We start from the raw sequence: 19,715 nt of genomic DNA, 5'->3' as shown, positions 1-19,715 counted from the left end.
CATGGTGGTGGATGTAATGGTTTTGTTGAAGGGTACTGGGTTTGTTTCCAGTCTGGGGCTATTATGAATAAAGCTGCTACAAACAATCGAACAATCATGCACAGGTTTTTGTGTGCATGTACGTTTTCATTTCTGGGCGGATGCCCAAGAGTAATTTCTGGGTTGTATGGTAAGTGCATATTTGCTTTTGTGAGACACCATCAAACCATTTTCCAGAGTGGCTGGCCTGTTTTACATTTCTGCCAGCAGCGTGTGCAGGATCCAGTTTCTCCACATCCTCACCAGCACTGGGAGTTGTCACTGTTTTATTTTAGCCATCCTGGTAGGTGTGTAGTGACATTTCATGGTGGTTTTAATTGCATTTCTCCAGTGGCTAATATTGTCAAACTCTCCTCATATGCTTATTTGCCATCTGTTTATCTTTTTCAGTGAAATGTCTTGTTGTTTCTTTTGCCCATTTTCCAATTCGATTTTTTTTCCAATGGATTTTTGAGTGTTCTTTTTTTATATATATTCTAAATACAAGTCCTTTGCTAAATAAGTGGTTTGCAAATATTCTCTCCTAGTCTGTAACTTGTTTTTTAACCCCTTAACAGTCTTTTTTTTCCTGCTGAGATATAATTGACATACCATAAATTCACCCTTTTAAAGTGCACAACCCACTAGTTTTTAGTGTATTCACAATGTTGTACAACCCTTCTCACTATTAAATTCCTGAGCACTTCCATCACTCCAAAAATAAACTCCAGACCCACCAGCAGTCCGTCCTCATTCTTTCCTTCCCTCCAGCCCCCAAAATCTACTCTGTCTGGATTCGCCTGTTCTGGGTATTTCACATAAATGCAACCCCACACCACAGGACCTTGTGTGTCCAGCTTCTTTAACTCAGCATCATGTTTTCGGGCTTTGTGTGTCATCGCAGGTGTTGGTGTTTTATTCGCCTTTCTGACTGAATAGTATTCCCTTGTATGGACAGACCACGTTGTGTGTATCCATTGTTATGAGCTGAACTGGGTCCTCCCAGGAGGAGATGTTGAAATCCTAACTCTCCGTACCTCAGAATGTGACCTTATTTGGAAATGGGGTGGTTGCGGATGTAACTAGTTGAACATGGTCATACTGAGGAGTGAGTCCTTAATGACTGGGGTCCTGATAAGATTTGCAGAGAGAAGATGGCCCTGTGACAGCAGAGGCCGAAAGTGAAGTGACGCAGTCAATGCTGAGAAACGCCGAGCTCGGCGGGCCACCACCGAGGCTGGAAAGGGCAAGGAAGGATTCTCCTCCGGCTCCCAGAGGAGCACGGCCCTGCCGATGCCTCGATTTCTGCCATCTGGTCTCCGGAGCTGTGAGACAGTACATTTCCATGTATTTTCCATGTATTTCCATGGTTTCAAGGCACCTGGTTTGCGGTAATTTGGTTCGGCAGCCCTAGGAAGCTCACACATGCGATCATGGTTTGAGGGACATCCGGATTGTTTCTATCCGTTGGCTGTTAGGAATCACGCTGCTGGGAACATTCGCGGACAGGTTTCGTGTGGACATATGCTTTCACTTCGCTTGGCTCTCTACTTAGGAGGGGAACTGCTGAGTCATATGGCAGCTCTGTGTTTAGCTGTGTGTGTGTGTGGCAAAATACACAGAACATAAAATCTATCATTTGAACCATTTTAAAGCGCACAATTCAGCGGCACTAAGTAATTCACAAATTGTGCAACCATCCCCATGATCTAGTTCCAGAACGTTGTCCCTCAGCTAAAACCCTGTACCCACTCCCCATTCCCTTTCCCCCCCCCCCAGGCCCTGAAAATCACTCATCTGCTTTCTGTCCCTATGGATTTGCGATCCCGAGTATTTCATTTAAATGGAATTCTACCATATATGTCCTTTTGCTTTTGGCTTCTTTCACTTACATTTTGCAGTTCAACCACATCCTGGCATGTAGCAGTAAAGTACTTCGTTCCTTTTATGGAGGAATAATATTTTACTCTCTGGATAGACTGCATTTTGTTTATCTGTTCATCCATTGATGGACACTGGGCTGTTTCCACCTTCTGGCTCTTGTGAATCATGCTGCTAATGAACATTCATGCACAAGTCTTGGTTTGAATGCCTTTTCTCCACTCTTTTGGTTACTTATCTGGGAGTGGAATTGCTGGATCTTTCTAGGCAAAGCGTCTGCACCCCCGGAAGAGGGTCCTTGCCAGAACCCGACCATGCTGGCACCCTGATCCTGGACTTGGAGCTTTTAGCACTGTGGGAAATAAGTTCCTGTTGTTTATAAGCCACCCAGTCTGTGGGAACTTTGTTGTAGCAGCCTGAACTGAGACAGTTTTGTCTGTTTTTGAACTTGATTGGGCTTCCTTGCTCGGCAGAGTCTGTGAGACTCGCGCATGCTGTTGGGTAGGTGGGTTGTTCCTTCTCGTTGCTGTATCAGATTCCATCACCAGAATATTCTACATGCTACAACCCACTGAGGGACACATGGGTTGTGTCCAGCTTTTGCCCGTCATAAATACAGCTGCGGTGGACATTCTTGAACTTGCCTTTGGGTATATCCGGGCCCTTATTTCTCTTGGGAATGGGCGAGCTTGCTGGGACGTGGGGTGTATGTAGATGTAGCTCTAGTAGGTGCTACCAGACACATTTCTGAAGTCGGGGTACCCCGTTGTGCTAACGCAGAGTGGGAGAGACTTGACTTTTGCCCAGCCTGTGATGGAGTCGTACTTTTTCTTTGCATTTCTTTAACACCTTTTCATAGGCCGGTTTCCCACTTAATATTATCTTTGACTAACACTCACTATAATCCTGAGAGGTTGGCATTCTTGTGTCCATCGGACAGATGGGGACATTCGGAGGGCAGAAAGGGCCCGTGGCTTGACTTAAGATGAGCAGCTGGTAAATGGTGGATCCCGGATCTCTTCCAATGCCAGAGCGTGCACGCTCACCCGTGGCGCTGCAGAAGTTCTAGGAGAGGAACCATTCTTTACCCCCTTCAAACTGGAGGAAGACCGCTAGAACTCAGTTTGGCACTTTATTTTTTTCAGATGAGCACTTCAATCGTTAAGGCTCGGCAACACATGGGTTAAGAAGGCTCTGTGGGGAGCAGGCTTTGTCAGCCCTGGGGCGCTGCCCGTGGAAGCATGTCTGTGTACCCAAAGAAAACATTACAACTTGAGTAATAGCAAGTCCTGGAAATGATGACAGCCGCTCGCAAGCTTGTTGCAAGCCACGGGCTGGCCTTTGCAGAAACCTGATATTCAGGCATGCGTGTGGGAGGCAGGAGTCCCCGCCACTGCCTTCTCAGATTTCGAAATCTCCGAGATGCTAGAATCCATTTTCCCCTGTCTTCTAGGTCAGGTTCCCCAGAAGCAAACCCTGAGATGGTGATTGGCGTGCAAGTCATCCGTTAGGGTCGTGGTCCCAGGGTGGGAGGGGCAAGGGCGGAAGAGACCAAGAAGCCAAGTGGGGCCAGGGTTTTTGGCAAAGTCCCCCAGAGGGTTTGTCCGGGCTCAGGCCAAGGAGCTGGGCTTTCACGTTCAAGTACCTGTGTGTCCCTGACTAAGGGCTCACCTGGGGGTGCACCCTCCAGGCACCTCTCCATTTCTGCAGGTGCAGGCCATCAGAAGCAAAGCGCCCCGAAGCCACGGGAGGCCAAGAAGAACTGCGAGACTTTGGGGGAGCTCAGATAGCGCTCACGGTCATCTACAGGACATGCGGGAATGCTGGGTCTAGACTTTGACCTCATGGTGTTTCCTGCCTGAGCATCTCCGTTTTGCGGGGGGATGGGTGGCTGCCCATCTTGCTCACAAATCAACTTCATCAAGCTCCAGGGGTGTGATAAATTGTTAAAGGTGTGCCAATAACTTGTAACATTTTCTTTTATCCAGGAAACAAGAGGCCAGCAATGTTTTCCAGGGGTCTGGTGGTTTCTCTCCCTCTCTCCTCTGAAGCCCTTCCCTGCCCAATGCACACATGGGATGGTCTACTGTGACGTTGTTTACTGGGCTACTGCATGCTTATGGAGAAGTGCAGAAAGCATGTGACTGCATAATGGATGGGTGGATTTCCTGAGTGAACCCATCCATGTGACCACCACCCAGCTCAAGAAGCAGAACCTCCCAGCACCTTAGGAGATTCCCTGTGTGCCCCCCCCGCCCCCCGCCCCAGGGAAAGTGCTGTCCCCACGTCAGACACCAGAGGTGAACTTTGCTTGCTGTTTACATTTATACAAGTGGAATCTCACGGGATGTGCTCTTCTGTGGCTGGATTCGCTTACTCAACGTGAGCTTTGTGAGATTGTCTGTATTATGGTTTGTCGTAGTGGTTTACCCGAGCCGAAGGCAGACGATTAACTGACTGAGCCACCCAGGTGCCCCGTAGTGGTTTACTCTTTTGCATGGCTGTCCAATATGCCACCACTTATTGATCCTTCCAGTCACTGATGCAGAGCTCTTTCTGGCCTGGGCTCTTTCTGGGTGCACGTATGGATGCATGCTGTTGGGCATACGCCTAGTAGGATTGCTGGCTCACGGGTATTTGCACGTTCAGCTTGATTAGGTGCTCCCAGTTTGCAAAGTGGGGGTGTACTGATTTACCCCTCAGAGCTGCACAGCGGCTCTGCCTCCTCCAGAACCTCACCAGCACTTGGTATTTGGAATCATCATTTTGCAACCCAGTCAGAATGGATGGGATCATACACTTCAATATTCTCCACCCTCAGGGGGCGCCTGGGTGGCTCAGTCGTGAAGCGTCTGCCTTCGGCTCATGTCATGATCCCAGGGTCCTGGGATCCCAGGATGGAGCCCCACGTCACTGGGCTCCCTGCTCAGTGGGGAGTCCCCTTCTGCCTCTCCCTCTCCCCCTCGGCTGTGTATGTCTCTCGCTTTCTTTCCCTCTCAAATAAATAAATAAATTTTTTTTTTTAAGATTTTATTTATTTATTTGACAGAGAGAGACACAGCGAAAGAGGGAACACAAGCAGAGGGCGTGGGAGAGGGAGAAGCAGGCCTCCCGCGGAGCAGGGAGCCCGATGCGGGGCTCAATCCCAGGACCCTGGGATCATGACCTGAGCCAAAGGCAGACGCTTAATGACTGAGCCACCCAGGTGCCCCTAAATAAATAAAATCTTAAAAAAAAAAAAATTCCCCACCCTCAGGATTGCCACTGGTTCTTATAACATCTTTGTGGGAATTAGAAAAAGGAGACCCCTGCCTTAAGACACGAAAATGTTCGTGATAAAAGCTGATTTTGTTAGAGCATGACATGTGACTGCCCTCTGCTGGAAAACTGTTGAAATTCATAGTACAGACCTTGAATGCCTGAGATGCCTTTTAGGTGTGGTACCCTTGGGCAGTGCACACCCTGGACAACCACACATGGTGACCCTGCCACTCTTCACTCTTGTCCACACACACTGGAGGTGACGGGGAAGAGGTGGCCCAATGAAAGCTCACAAAATGATGGCCCAGGGCCTGAATCTGGCCTGCAGATTTATTTGACCCCATAGGAAACAAAATTGAGCTGATATTTTAAAATTTGGCAGATTTTGTCTAAAATCTGGAAAAATCTGAGAAATCAGAGAAAGTAGAGAAATTGGGCCCTCACTCCCAAATTATAACACAGAGGCTGTTCTGCATGTGTCTCCACTTAGCCTCAGTTTCCACCATGCCATATTGTCCCCCGAGCCCAAAGCCTCTGTTAATGGCTGTAGCAAAATGGAAATATCATGCTGATGTTAGTGCCAGATTCCTTCTCCGAGTCTTCACTTATTTATGGTAACTGCTGCTACAGGCATAGAAACTTGTGATCACTAGTCTTGACACTGACAAGGAGGAAAAAAAAAAAAAAAACCATCCCAAGCTGCTCATCAGATTGTGAGATAAAGTAACTCCCATCTTCTTTGTGCTGGAGTGAAAATCCCATCGGACAAGGTTGAAAGGCTCTATGGAGTTTACCGCAGGCCCTGCCCGAGGGGCTGGCACCTCACGCACTGGTGGCCAAGCAACGGTGAAGGTGGAAGAATACGGCAGGAGGGCTGGGCGAGTGGGGGGAGGGGAAGGGGGTTGCATCTAGAACTTGCTTGGAGGGAAGCTGGTGTCCCAGGGATCAGGGCTGGGGTGGGGGCAGCAGCTTAACCTGTTGTGGGGCTGAGACAGAATTCAAAATGTCAGGTCTTTCTGTTACGTTGTTCTAAGCTAGTCTCTTCATTAACTCAAGAAATTTTCAATATCTATCTACATCTGTCTGCCTGCCTGCCTGCCTACTTACCTACCTACCTATATATGGGCATCTGTGCCTAAATCAACTAACTTTGAAGGAACCGTCTTTATCATTTTTGTTCAATATGAATGATCAGAATATTAGGTGTGTTTGCTGGGCACTTCCTACGTGCAGGCGCCGTGTCATCTCAATTAGCCTTCACCGCGATGCCGCCTGCCCTACTGTGCGGACTATCAGAAGCCCCGTTTTGTAGACTTGTTTTACAGGGAAGCAAACTGAAGCCGAAGGCCCAGGGTCACACTCAGTGGCGGCGAGAGGGTGGGTGTGAACCCAGACCTTCCTGACTGCAGGGGTCCTGCTCCGGATGCCTCTGCTCTCGGCTCCGATGCTGTCTGATCAAGAAGCAGAACCTCTTACCTGGTGGCACCAGATAGAACTAGGTGGGAAGCCGTGCCTCGTTATGAATGTGTTGGTACGACAGCTGCACTCTGGGAAACGTGGCTCTTTTTGATTTAGGATGTCATGAACTTTGAGAGCCTACGGGCTGAAAACCCCCGGAGGCCTACCCTTATCTTCTTCTTACAGGGCCTCCCAGAGTGACCTGAGGCTTTGCACAAGGTCACACGGCCCATCAGTGGCAGAACCGGAATTAGAAGCCTGCGTCCTGACTCATTGATTTTCTCCACCCGATGTCGAGCCTCAGAGTTTCCAAATCCGGCAGGCATCAGCACGCTGCTCTTTAGAAGGATGAGCCAATTTACATTCTCCCCGGCAGGATGCGGGCTGCCCCCTCTGCTGGAGAGGCCTTTCTCAAATTGACAGATGTCAGCAGCCTTGATTCGCACGGGGCTTTTCCGAGCGGGTGTCCCGCGCGGGGACCGCGGCTCATCTCGGATTCCTGCCATGGCGCAGAGGCGGCCCCCGAGGCACTCCTGCTCCAGTAAGCTGCGTCTTGCCCTTGCTGCCAGGCCTCTGCCGGACAGCTGGCTTGGGGGGGGGTGGGTAACCGGGCCCGTGTTGTGCCCTTGCGGGGGTGTGGTAAGGACCTCACGAGAGACGGGCATGGAAGTGTTTGGGAAAACCGTGCCATGCTGGGCAAACACAGAGCAGTGTGATTGCAGTGGGTGGGAAAGCAGGCAGGAGGAGGCAGATGGGAGGGTGTTGCGGCTTCTCTGGAGTCGGGCCCGGAGCCCGGTGCTTCCCTCCCTCGGACATTGCAGGGCTCGCCAGGCTCCGTGTGAGCAGGTGGGGGGGGTGCCAGGGCTCCCCGACTCTCCGGCTTTGCACGTTCAGCTGCACTGGAGCCTTCCATTTGAGACATCTGCCAGCTAGATTCAAGAAGAGCTATGTTTAGGCTGAGAAGAGGTGATTATTTTGCATTATGTACAGTAGCCGTCCAGGAGAATGAGAAATTTCCCTCTGAGAAGGAAATAAAGAGACGTTGCCTGATTCCTGTCAATTCTACAACTCATGGAGAGTTCTTCGTCTTTGTAGGGAAGGATGTTGGGGCTGGGCAGGGGGTGGTGACATGTGCGGAGTCCTTCCACGGGCAGGAGTCAAAACAGGTTGGACGTGTTCATCCATTTATTTCCTCATTAAAAAATAATGTATTGAACACATGCCTTGTCTTATGTATGGACCCAGCCCTCGGGGCCCAAAGTGCAGGCAGAAATGGATACCCACACGGGTGACAAAGTACTAGAGGGACACCGCTGGGGGAAACGTCAATGCTGCTGGGGAGGTGGGTGTCAGGGAATCTTCCAGAAATGAGGTAATGTTTGCACTAGGTCTTAGAGGATGCATACGATTTTCCCAATTAGACAAAGAAGGGACAGGCATTTATGGTGGAGGAATAGCATGAGCCAAGGCCCTGAGGCTGGGAAGTGCAGGGAGTTTGGGGGCATAAGGGATCACCTGTGGTGGCTAGAGCATAAGGCACTTGGGGAGAAGGGGGGAGCCCAGATCAGGCTGTGAGAGCCTCCGATGCTGGGTGGGGGCACCTTGCCTCATAATTCCATGGAAAGGAGGCTTTCTTTTGGAGGGCATAGCACTGCTGGAAGGGGAATTTGTCCCCCTTGCAGAAGGAGGGTGGCTCCTCGGATGGATAGCTTGGGCCGAAAGCCACTGCCAATGTGTGCTTCTCTCTTTGTCAGGCCTGTTTGCCCGCCACCGGAGTGTCCCCACTGTGCTCAGAGGTACAGCCCGCCTGCCGGCCCTGTGTCCCCTCCCTCACGATCTTCCATGTGGACAGCCGGGGACGTCTGCCTGGGAGACTCAGACCCATCCACAGCAGCGAGGCTCCCGGGGAGGCTGGGGCTTGGAATGCCTGGGTGGAGCAGAGCCCCCAGCCCATCAGGAACACCCCGGCCTTGGTCTGGTCCACTAACGAGAAGTACATTCTTACTGCTTTAAGCCCCAGCACATTTGGGGCCGGTTTGTTACAGCAGCTAGCCCGGGTTTGATAAATGAGGTGTTGGGAGAAGAAAGTGCAGGCAGGAGGAGAGGAGCAGAATTGACCCATGAGAGGGACTCCTTCCCTGGGGGATGCGCAGTGTAGCTCAGAACACGCCAACACACAGGATACAACATGCCGACCACTAGGGGGCGCTGTTGCACACGATGCAGCAAGTGTCTCTGAAACTCTAAGCTTCAGGTAAAAACAGTAAACACACACACACACACACACACAGAAACCACCATGGAAAACGAATTCTAGTATTTCCTCTAATCTACAAGTTTTGCATTTTTCAAAGAAGGTAACAGTCAGTGATGTGCTGCCCCAAAACTTGAAAATCGATTATCTGGGGTTTGCACATGCCGACAGACACCAAGTTGTCTCTCCCATTTGCACAGAATACAACTTTGTCGGCGTTTGCCTTCTGTCTCCAGACAAAACTCTGAACGTGTCCAAGTGATCTGAGACACCGCGCCACACACGTCCCGGATCAACCACTTGTACTCGTATCGACATCTCAGCACTGCCTCTGGGAGAACCCAGACTAAGACAACCCACTGTGATCATCGATTACACAGGACATAGAGAACACACGACATCGGGGGCTTAGTTAGAATTGTGTTTCCAGGTCTGGGGATGTACGTCAACCACAGATCTTGAAAGTGCAGTGGAAACCTGCGATCTTATCTACTCAGGCTTCTGGTTTTGGAAACTGCACTTCTCCCCAGCCTGTGCCTCCAACACCCAACTGACGGTCCCAGTGGGAGCCACCATGCTTGTTCAGCACCTGCCGCAAATGCAGGCTTTGCTCTGGAGCTGATTTCTGACCAGAGACTCCAGGTTGGCTGGAGTTGAGCATGGTTCTCCGGACCCCAGGGAGAGAAGCCCTGTGTACCTCGGGCACAGGACATCTCCCAAGTGACCAGGCATGCCAAGAAGGCAGACCAATGCCTGGGTTCCTTCAAGGTCTCTGGTTCCTGGCTGTGGTCCTTTCTGGAGCCTACACTCATGACTCCTGCATCCTTAGTATGCAAATCCCGTCTGCGGCTGGTTGTAACCCAGAGCCAAGGAAGTCCTACCTCACATGGAAATAGAGGTTCCCCAGTGTCCAAAAAGGCTTGTCATCAAAGTGGGATCCAATTATGTTTATTAGCTGACACTTACCGAGTCTGGAGAGTAGAAAGCTTTACAACACCAAGAATCAGAGCAGAATGGCTTCAGCTCAACTCTGTCAACCAGAAACACAATTAATCAAAGCAGTGCATTTCCCAAGCTCCCTGTCAGCCTGACGCTTTACGGTATTGGGATATGATTTAAGGGGAAGCTGATGTTACAAAGCGAGGGGACTGGTGTGCATTAAATACAAACGCACAAACAAGGGAGGGGATGGGTGGTCATGCTGATTGCTCCGGGCTACATGTAAGGTTCTAAGAGTGACGCTGGATCTTCTACAGTCAGACGGGGAGTCTAACGTGGGACGTTTCCTCCCTGCTCCACACTGCACAGCTTCCCAGGGAACGGGGGGGCGGGGCATAGATTTGGTACTGGGTCGGCCTGGTACCTTGCAGAGACACCACCTTGGGTCCTCATGGTCTTCTTCCTCCAAGCAAACCAAGGAGCAGCTTGTGAGGGAGCAGTTTCTCTCCTGAAATGCAAATGTGGAGTCTTAAGTCTTTAAAGTCTGAGTGAGGATGCTGGGCACATAGGTGGTGCTCAATAAATACATATAAAGTGAATGAATGAGTGAATGAAGTCTTGTCTTCCCAAGCTGCCCGGATTCAAGGGGAGGGGACACAGGTCCCGTCACTCCACAGAAGGAGTGTCAAGTTAATATTTTTAAAAGAGCGGTGGGATGGCAGATAGGGCCATGGTCTCTTTTGGAAAACACAACCTGCTTATGACCGTGACACTAGGGAATCAAAGATTTGGAAGGACCCTCTGCCAATCCCCACCCATGGCCCGTATATATACGATTTACAGAAGAGAAATGCAGGAGAAGGGGCGTGGTCTGTGGTCCAAACTCAGCTCATCCATTTATTCCCAGAGTGACCTTCGACCTGCACCTCCCTGCATCCGTAACAGCGGGTGCATGCGATGAGCGGAGGCCGGGTGCCTCTTAGGGTCACCGCTACTAGTCATGGTTGGTCAAGTCCGCTGCGAGGCGCTTTGCACGTCTTAACTGCCATGTGTATGGTCTGTATGTGACATGCCCTGCACTGTTATGAAGACACACTGTCTGGTACCGGCTTTGTTGGGACAAGGTGGGCTCTGTGGCACAGTACTGCCAGAGGAGGAACACTGGGGAGAGTCCAACAACCCAGAGGTCCCACATTTGTTGAGAGAAGGGCTTGGACCCAGGGACCCCAGGGAAACAATGCTGGAGGGCACCCCGGTGGGGTGGGTCTTGGCTTGGGACCTGCAGCCCTGGGTGTGCTGTGCTGTGTGCTTATTAAAATCAGAGTCGGGGGATTTAGTCTCTGGACTTAGAGAAATTCCATGATTCTCTCCAGGTGAGCACTGTGTCTCCCACACCAGCCTGCAGTGAGTCTCTGGGTCAGGGTCAGGATGGGGCAGATTCTGTATTCCGCCTTGTAAAGGGAGGCGCCCAGTGTGGGCCCCCACCCAGAGGCTGGGCTTGACCTGACTCTAGATTGCTCCAGGTGTGGAGGGAGTGGGGGAGGGCACCGTGGGGTGGGGGGCCCGCACCTTTCTTGGGATACAGAGCTCTGAAGTGAGCTTTGGCCAACGTTCGGTGCCATCTTCTGGGAGCAGCACACGTTGCGTGTTTTGTGCCCGTGTATTTCCATCTGCAGGATCTCCCTTCCCTAACTACCTCACAGGGATATAAAATGCCTGCAAAGTACTTTTTTGTTCATCAGACAAAAAGAAAAAAAAAGGCACTACTGAAATAGAAGATATTATTAATACTGCACGATTGTAAAAATGGTGATCAGGGAATTGAGAATTAAGGCATTATGGGACAGCCACGGCAATGAATAATTTAGAAATAAAACATACATGATAAAAGAATTATCAGAGCTACTAATTATAGAACAGGGACCATTAAGGGAACAGAGGAAAGTCTGCACTGAAGGGAAAATGGGAAGAAGATTGGTGAACGGAGAAAGTGGAAAATGGAGCGGGAGAGAAATATTTATGTGCATCATCTTTTCTGTCTGAGATGTGATGCGTGGAAGGGAACGGAGTCGTTTGGAGAGGGAAGGGATCATTGTTGAGTAAGAGTGATTTATTTTGTATGTTTACACTGAAGTCAGTGTCACTGAGGTGTAATTTACATCCAGTGAAATTTGCCTTTGTTAGTGTGCAGTTCTATGAATTTTGACAAATAGATATCATCGTGGACCCTCCCCTGCAATGGAGGTCTAGAACATTCCATCATCCCCCAAAGCTCCATCTCCACCTCCTCCTTTCTACCCCCTCCTCAATCACCCACAACCTGTCTTACGCCCCCATCACATCTGGAGATGTCCTGCTCAAGGCCGGGAATGACTTCTTGATGACCAAATCCAGTAGATGTCTTTGGGATGGGTTAGTTGTTTATTCAACTGAGTGGAGCCAGGAAGCAGGTGTGCACAGAATGGAGGTACCGGCCCAGGAGGGGAGTAGAGGAGACATGAAGGAATTCAGATCTCAGGGCCCTAATCCCCTTGAAGGGAAAGGCCAGGCTGCCCCATCTGAGTGATGAGTTTGGGGCTTTGGATAAGGTGTGGGGAGGGTGGGGAAAGCCGGGAAGGATCAGGAGGAAGGGGAGGGGGGTCACACTGTGGGAGACCAGAACTGTCTCCAGGTTCCGTGTGGTCAAGGAGAGGGGACGGTGAAGGGAAGGAGCAGGAGGTCAAGTGCGCGGCAGGGCTGAGTGTCGGGACAGCTGCAGGGGACAAGGGGCACAGATGCGGTGCTGTGTCGGCTTTGCCCACAAGCTTCCTGTCACCAGGCACTTTCTCAGTGCAGTGCGGAGGGGCGGGAACAGGACTCCCATTCTCCAAAGCACCTGTCTACAACCTCTTTCGTTTCCTGCTCAAATTCACCTTGAGCAGACAGTCCAATTAGATTCCCTCTGCACCTGTTCTACCCCCTGGGATGGGTGGACGTGTGCACCCAGCTCTGACAAGAAGACTTCTAGTGTCTTCTGGCTCCAGATCTGAGCGTGAGCTTGCAGAACTCACATGACAAGACCGAGTGGCCGATGCCAGCCTTCTCCCCTGATCTTCTGATGAATAGAGGAGGGTGCTTCTCGATGGACACTCACTTCCTCGGTGACCTCGGCTGCACTCAGAGCAGATGTTCAGCTGCAGCTCTGTCAGGTGCAGCTCCCGAGACCATCCTTAAAGAGTCTGCCTGGTCCACCTGGTAGACGGCTCCCCCCATGCCCTGGCTCCCCTCCATGACACTATCACACCTGTGCACGCCCACCCGGGCCCCGGTCTTCTCTCATGTCACTGGCACACTTGTCCACCATCCATCTGTGCCCAGGCCCCTCTCCAGGGGCATGGTGACACCCCCTTCCAGGCAGATCTTTGCCGACGTTGGCACCTTCCTCAGGTTTGGGTGCCCTCCCTGCCACCTCAGCAGAGAGAGTCCACCAGGTGTCCAGTGGCTGGTTGGGTCGAAGATCCAAGGTCAAGACAGAGCTGTCTCTTCGGGCCTCATTCACACCAGGTCAGGCCCACCTGAACCAAACCAACAAACCAAACAAAGCAACTGCCTGTAAATCAGACTCGAGTGGCAACTCTCCTTGCCTGTCCACATCTGGAAGGATAGAGTGGTTTTATTCAGCCATTTTCACAGCCAGATGACCTAATCTAGGAAAGTTCTTTACTCAGTTTAAAACAGATTGTTCAGTTGATTTGTGAATCAAAATACTAAACTCCAGAGTAGTTTCCACAGACTCAAGAATGCTGTACCAATTGTCCATGACGAAGGTGGATCCAGAAGCTCAAAGCTCTGCTCACACAGGGGAAGGGGCAACCTCGCCTTCTGATTACAAACAGCTCATACCCAGTGCAAAAAAACTTGAAAAAAACAAAACGAAAAACAAACAAAACCCCTAAACCAACCCACAGAAAACACAAAAATTAAATATCTCTCAGGCAGCCTGCCACCCAGAGATAACCACTACTAATATTTTAATAGTAATCCTTTGGTTTTTAAATATATGTATACACCCACACGTGCACACATACATTTCTGGATAATTATAAAATTATATATTGGTATAAAATGACAAAGAACACATGTTTATAAAGCTAGCAGCACACTCGTCAGCACATTTGGATGTGTCCTTTTTTTCTTTCTGCAATAGATTACAAATTTCTTTGCATCATAAATACCTTTTCCTCAACATCAATTTCTATAGCTATATTGTGCTAATTGTTCAATTATTATTATTTTTTAAAGATTTTATTTATTTATTTGACAGAGAGTGAGAGAGTGAGAGAGAGCATAAGCAGGGGGAGTGGGAGAGGGAGAAGCAGGCTTCCCGCAGAGCAGGGAGCCCGATGCGGGGCTCGATCCCAGGACCCTGGGACCATGACCTGAGCCAAAGGCAGACGCTTAACCCACTGAGCCACCCAGGTGCCCCTGTCCAATTATTTTTTTAAGGGGAAGTTTCTTGTGCCTTCTTTCTAACCTTGGGCATGTTCCCAGTTTCTGTCCCGTTTAGCTATCAAAGCAACTGGTAAGGAAATCTTCCCACCGTTTTGCAGGAAACATGGCTAGCAGACGCTTCGTGAAGCTCTGCGTTTTCTGTACCTGGAGTTAGAATTCCTCTCCAGGTTCTCTGACTTTAACCAACATTCTATTTCACTATACCTCAGCTGCCTTTAACTCACAGACAAATTAAAATTCTTTGAAGTTATCTCTTAGGCGATTTTCACTTCTAAAATGATCTTTTAATAACTTTGAAGAGCCTAAGCAATCTCTCCAGACTTTAATATACACTTTATATGCAAACGATGCTGGAATTCATAAAGAAGCTTTATGTGTTGTCATGACTTGCATCATTGGTTCTCAAACCTTGTTCCTTGGAGCTGGGGTGCCCTGGGGCCCTCCCAGCACAGGGCGGAGAGTGAAGGGGGCAGGTGGGAGTGTTTCCTGTCCTTGCCCACTTCAATCATAGCAGCTCTGACTGCCTCTGACATTTTATTTGCGGGGGGGGGGGGGTCTCTGATTGTATCCACAGGGAGATTTCTTTTGACGGAAGTATTTAGCTGCTAATAAATAAAATATAACAGAATAAGATGTTCTCTGTGAGTTTATGAGAGACAGAACTGAAGACCTCAGATTCTATAATGAGATGATTAAAAAGGCATGATCCTGCTGTCCATCCATAAGCCACACTCAGCCATTCAAAGGAAGAAAGCTGATATTCGGTCCATGCACAGTTTTAGGTGGCTTAGAAGAATAATGTGTACTAAAAATAGGAACACATACACAGATTAAAATCCACTTCAGGGGGACAAGCAGAATAGAGTGTGACCCTGATGAAGAGCTGCCCACGGAGTGAAGAAGAAACAGAGAGAGCAATGTGGGGGCAAGGATGTCCATTCCAGGGGCCGATGGCCACATGTGGCTCATGAGCATGTGTCACCAAGGAGCCTGTGTGGGGACTGGAGCGTAGGGATGGGGAGGCAGGGGAAAGCTGGAGAGTGTGGCACTGCTCAGAGCAGGTGGGGCCCGGTAGGCATGGTTAGGATTTGGGGCTTGGTCTTAAGAAAAGCAGAAGCCATGGACGGTTGTAAGAGGGTGGCCAGAAGGATGGACTGGGAGCAGGATGTGCGTGCAGAGCCCAGTGCAGAGGGCCAGGAGGGAGAGGAGGAGTACAGCCCGGGCTCACACACCGTGCGGAGGTAGAGGGAAGGCGGTGGACTGGAGGTCTTTGGGAGGTGAAATTGGCAGGTCTCGGTTGGGTTTGGTTACCCCAATTAAGGGAGAAGACAGCGAAAGTGCCTTGTAAATGGAGAAACTGAGCCAAGAACATGTTGGTTCCGATGAGCATTGAAGGAGTATCTTGGATGATGAATCTTGAGGGCTGTGTCCTTTTTCTAGAACTTGGTGAGAAAGGCAGGTGTGGCTTCCATTTTTAGATGGTTTTATTTTTATTTATTTTTTTATTGAAGTATAGTTAACATGCAGTGTTATATTAGTTTCAGGTGTACAATACAGCGATTCCACAATTCTATGCATTACCCGGTGCTCATCGCAGTAAGTGTACTTTTAATCTCCTTTATCTGCTTCACCCATCTCCCCACGTGCTGGCAACAGCCAGTTTGCCCTCTGCATTTAAGAGTCTGTTTTTTGTCTCTTTCTTTGTTCGTTTGTTTTGTTTCTTAAATTCCACATATGAGTGAAATCATATGGTCTTTGTCTGCCTCTGACTTATTTCCCTTAGCGTTATCCTTCTGGCTCCATCCATGTTGTTGCCAAGGGCAAGATCTCACCCTTGTTTTTATGGCTGAAGAATATTCCATTGTGCGTATACACCACATCTTCCGTATCCATTCATCTGTCAGTGGATACATGGCTAACGCAGATGGTGCTGTGATAAACACAGGCGTGCGTATATCTTCGCAGCTTAGCGTTTCCGTCTTCTTTGGGTTGATGGTTCTGTTATCAGCATAAGCACGGCTAGCTGCTGCCAGACACACCTCCACATCTCGGTGCCACTTCAAGAGTTAGCTCCTCCCTCAGGGCACAGACTGATGCAGGCTGGGCTTTATGGAACCACTGCCAGGGTCCTCGTTGGGGCGCAGCTCTGCTGAGAGACAGGGCGCCTGCCTTGGGCCTGCTGAGGTGGGGCAAGGTGTCCCTTCAGTGGACGCTGGGGTGGCTGAGTCCAAAGATGGCCACAGTGATGTCTCAAGTCCCGCGTGTTCTTCTAGAGCCTTGCCTCCCTTCATCAAGGTCCCCCTCACTTTCTGAAACTGAGCAGCCCTTCGAGACCGCCTCAAGCAACACAGTCTGGCAGAAGGGATGCTGTGTGGCTTCTGAAGCAAGGTTGCAAACGTATGGCGCACTTCCGCCTTGTTCTTGCATGACACTTGCTCTCGGATGCGCCGCCATGCCATGCTGTGAGCAGGCCCAAGCAGCCGCACAGAGACCACACAGGGATGCTGAGTATGGGTGCCCTGGCGGCCTGGTGAGGTCTGAGCCAATGGACCGACCACCAGATGCACGAGCCAAGACCCCCCTCAGGGGATTCCAGCCCCTGCCTCCAGCCGAGGACCCCACACCGCGGAGCCCCAGATCCTTCTGTCCCTGCTGTGCCCTGCCCTATTCCAGACTCACCGAATCCATGCACAGAACAACACCCTTGTAGCTCTCAGGTTTTGAGGGGACGGGGCCTTCTGGGATGCCCCCGGCCTCTTGCCCTGCCATGTGAAGCCTCACCTGCCCGCTGCCTTCCCTGGGAAGGGAGCCTGTGCGGGCGGCCGCTGTGAGTGACTTGGTTTGGTTAGGTTGAGCCTTATGTGGTTTTGTCCCGAGAGAGCCTCTGCAGCGGTTGCACGCCCTCTAAAACTCAAGCTAATTAAGCTCCAAATTAACTACAAACATAAGGAAATTGATCTGAAAAGCAGTGTACATGGAGAGGAGAAATGAAGTGGAAGTCCAGCCCGAGACAAGGCCGGAGGCTGCTCTGCGGACGGAGGCCCTCCTGCTGGGGACGCGGCTGTTTCCGGTCAGGGCCCCTGCCGCTTCCTCGGCGTCAAGGTTCTGGAATGCTCCACCCCTCCATGTGCACATGCGGTTCCTGCTCCTGCTTCTTGGAACCTGACGAGCGGCCCATCTGTCAGACGGAGGGAAAGCTGGCCCAGACGAGGCGGTGGAAGTTACCCCTGCCGTGACGCAGCTAGAGCAGGTCCTGCTGAGGAGCGCCGCCCCTGTGTCTGCAGGGCCCCCCGGTCCCGACCCATCACACGCCGGAGGGGGGGCCCAGCCCTGGGAGAGCACTAGATGCCCCTGAATGGTTCACCTCAGGTGATGTGAATCTCACCTCCGTAAATGACTGCACCATCAACAAAAACACACACAAACACCTCCACGGGGTCGACACTATTATAAGCCATTGGGGGGGGGACGACACGGGACTTTGGGCCCAGAGGTGACTGGCCTGGCTCCCAGCGGGTTCTGGGGGGAGCCAGGATCTGAATCCAGGAGGTCTGCCCTCAGAGCCCGAGCTTTTACCACGGAGCAGTTTGCGGGAACGTTTTCCAGGGAGAAGGGACCCTTCTTTACCCAGACCATGTCACATCCTTGGCTTTTTTAAAAGAGGTTTTCTAGAAAGTACGTTTCTCCTATGAGGAGAGGGGCCCATCCTCACTTTATTTCCCTTTGCCATGACCTCCTCTGCTTATCTAAATGTTCACTGGACACTAAGCAGGATCCACATTGGTCCTGTGGGAAACCCAGAATCAGACTTGGGCTCTGCTTGGCAAATTAAGATTTAAGTCAAAATAGCGCCTGGCTGGCTCGGGTCAGTTGAGCATCCAACTCTTGGTTTTGGCTCAGGTCATGATATCAAGCCCCCTATCGGGCTCTGCACTCAGTGGGGAATCTGCTTGAGGTTCTCTCTCTCCCTCTGTCCCTCCCCCTGCTTGTGCATGTTCTCTAATAAATAAAACCTTAGAAAAATATATATATTTCAAACATAATAATTATCCTGAGGTCACAGTTTCCAGAGATGAAGCCCTCCCTGATCAGGGACTCCTGGCAGCTCAAGCTTTTAGAATCTTTTATCCAGAACCAGAGGTAACTTCACGTTCATTTAAAAATATCAATGTTCTACATATTGATGGGGGTTGGGTTACAAAGGGTATGCTTTTGTCCAAACTCAATGAACATGCATTTAAAATCTGTGCATGTCATTGTATGCAAATTTTACATAAAGGACAGTAAACAGACTTGGACTCTAGATAATGATACACATGCCAATGTATTTAGAAAAAGTGTATTGATGTTTGCAATTTCTTTGGAATGCATAAAAAAAAAAAATAAGGGTGGTTGGGTGAAGTGATGGATAGATACCTGATAAAGTAAGTATAGTTGAGTGTTCATGGTGGAATCCAGGTGTTGGCTAGATGGGTGTTCACTGTAAAATTCCTTCAACTTTGCTACTCATTTGAAACATTTCATGATAAAATGTTAGGGGGAAAGACACCTGGGGCAGACCCAGTCCCAGGGGGCCCAGTTCAGCAAGCCTAGTGTTGGCTGGGTTCCAGCCCCATTCCTCCCCTTGCATGGGGGCGGCGGCGGGGGGGGGGGGGCTGTGCCACACACCACAGCTGGGCATTCAGGTGCCCCTCCACCCAGCCACCTTCATGAGAGTCCTTGGATACCCTTTCAAATATTTTTTAATGTTGCAGACATTTTCATTTCCTAGTGAGATGAAAATTCCCAGCTTAAGGCTTTTGCTTTTCCTCTGAGAGGCTTCTCAACCTCTGCTTGTCCCCCTGAGTGATTTCCACATCATCTTGGTTACTGTGGCTTTATAATAAGTCCCATAGTAGAGTCTTACCCTCCAACTTGCTCCTCCTGATTTTCTCTCCCCTTCTCCAGCATTGCCCTGTCCCTTCCAGGCCCTCTGCGTTTCCCTGTGAATTTCAGTAGACTTCTTTTAGAAAACTGTGGGGCAGTAGCTACTCAAGCTGAACCTGTTTATGTCCTCTGGCCCAGGAAATCCCAGCTGAAGCATACGCTCCAGTGAAATGCATGGAGGCCCCAAGCCCGAAACTGCCTGCCTGCTGGTGGGGTGACGGGTGAATGCGTTGTGCACGGTCCCACCTCGGAAGGCTACAGGGCCGTGAAAATGAAGGAATCACCGCCACAAGCGGACTCATCTCACAAATGTAACATTCAGTGAATGGAGGCAGGTGGGACGATCCATCCCGTGTGATTGCTTGTATACAAAGGACAAAACCAGCCCCAACTCATCTGTGCTGTTGGAGTCAAGAGAGAGGGTACCATTTGGGGGACAGTTGACTAGAAGGGGGCCCAGGGGGATTTTGGGGCTCTGGTCATGTTC

At 50.3% G+C, this 19,715-nt stretch overlaps 1 long non-coding RNA gene across 2 annotated transcripts; it reads left to right on the top strand.

The window, feature by feature from the left end:
- Positions 1-6,884: 6,884 nt before the first annotated feature.
- Positions 6,885-10,410, top strand: LOC144382058 (uncharacterized). 2 transcript variants are annotated; one of them, XR_013448444.1, is made up of 3 exons: positions 6,885-7,159; positions 8,373-8,414; positions 9,073-10,410. It is a non-coding gene; the product is annotated as an uncharacterized LOC144382058 (long non-coding RNA). The 2 variants fall into 2 exon arrangements; XR_013448443.1 differs by having other exon boundaries at positions 8,373-10,410.
- The last annotated feature ends 9,305 nt before the right edge of the window (positions 10,411-19,715 follow it).

This window comes from Halichoerus grypus, chromosome 6, assembly GCF_964656455.1.
Source record: "Halichoerus grypus chromosome 6, mHalGry1.hap1.1, whole genome shotgun sequence".
NCBI lineage: Eukaryota > Metazoa > Chordata > Mammalia > Carnivora > Phocidae > Halichoerus > Halichoerus grypus.
Note: the sequence above shows the minus strand (reverse complement) of the source record. Positions and strands in the feature narration are given on the sequence as shown.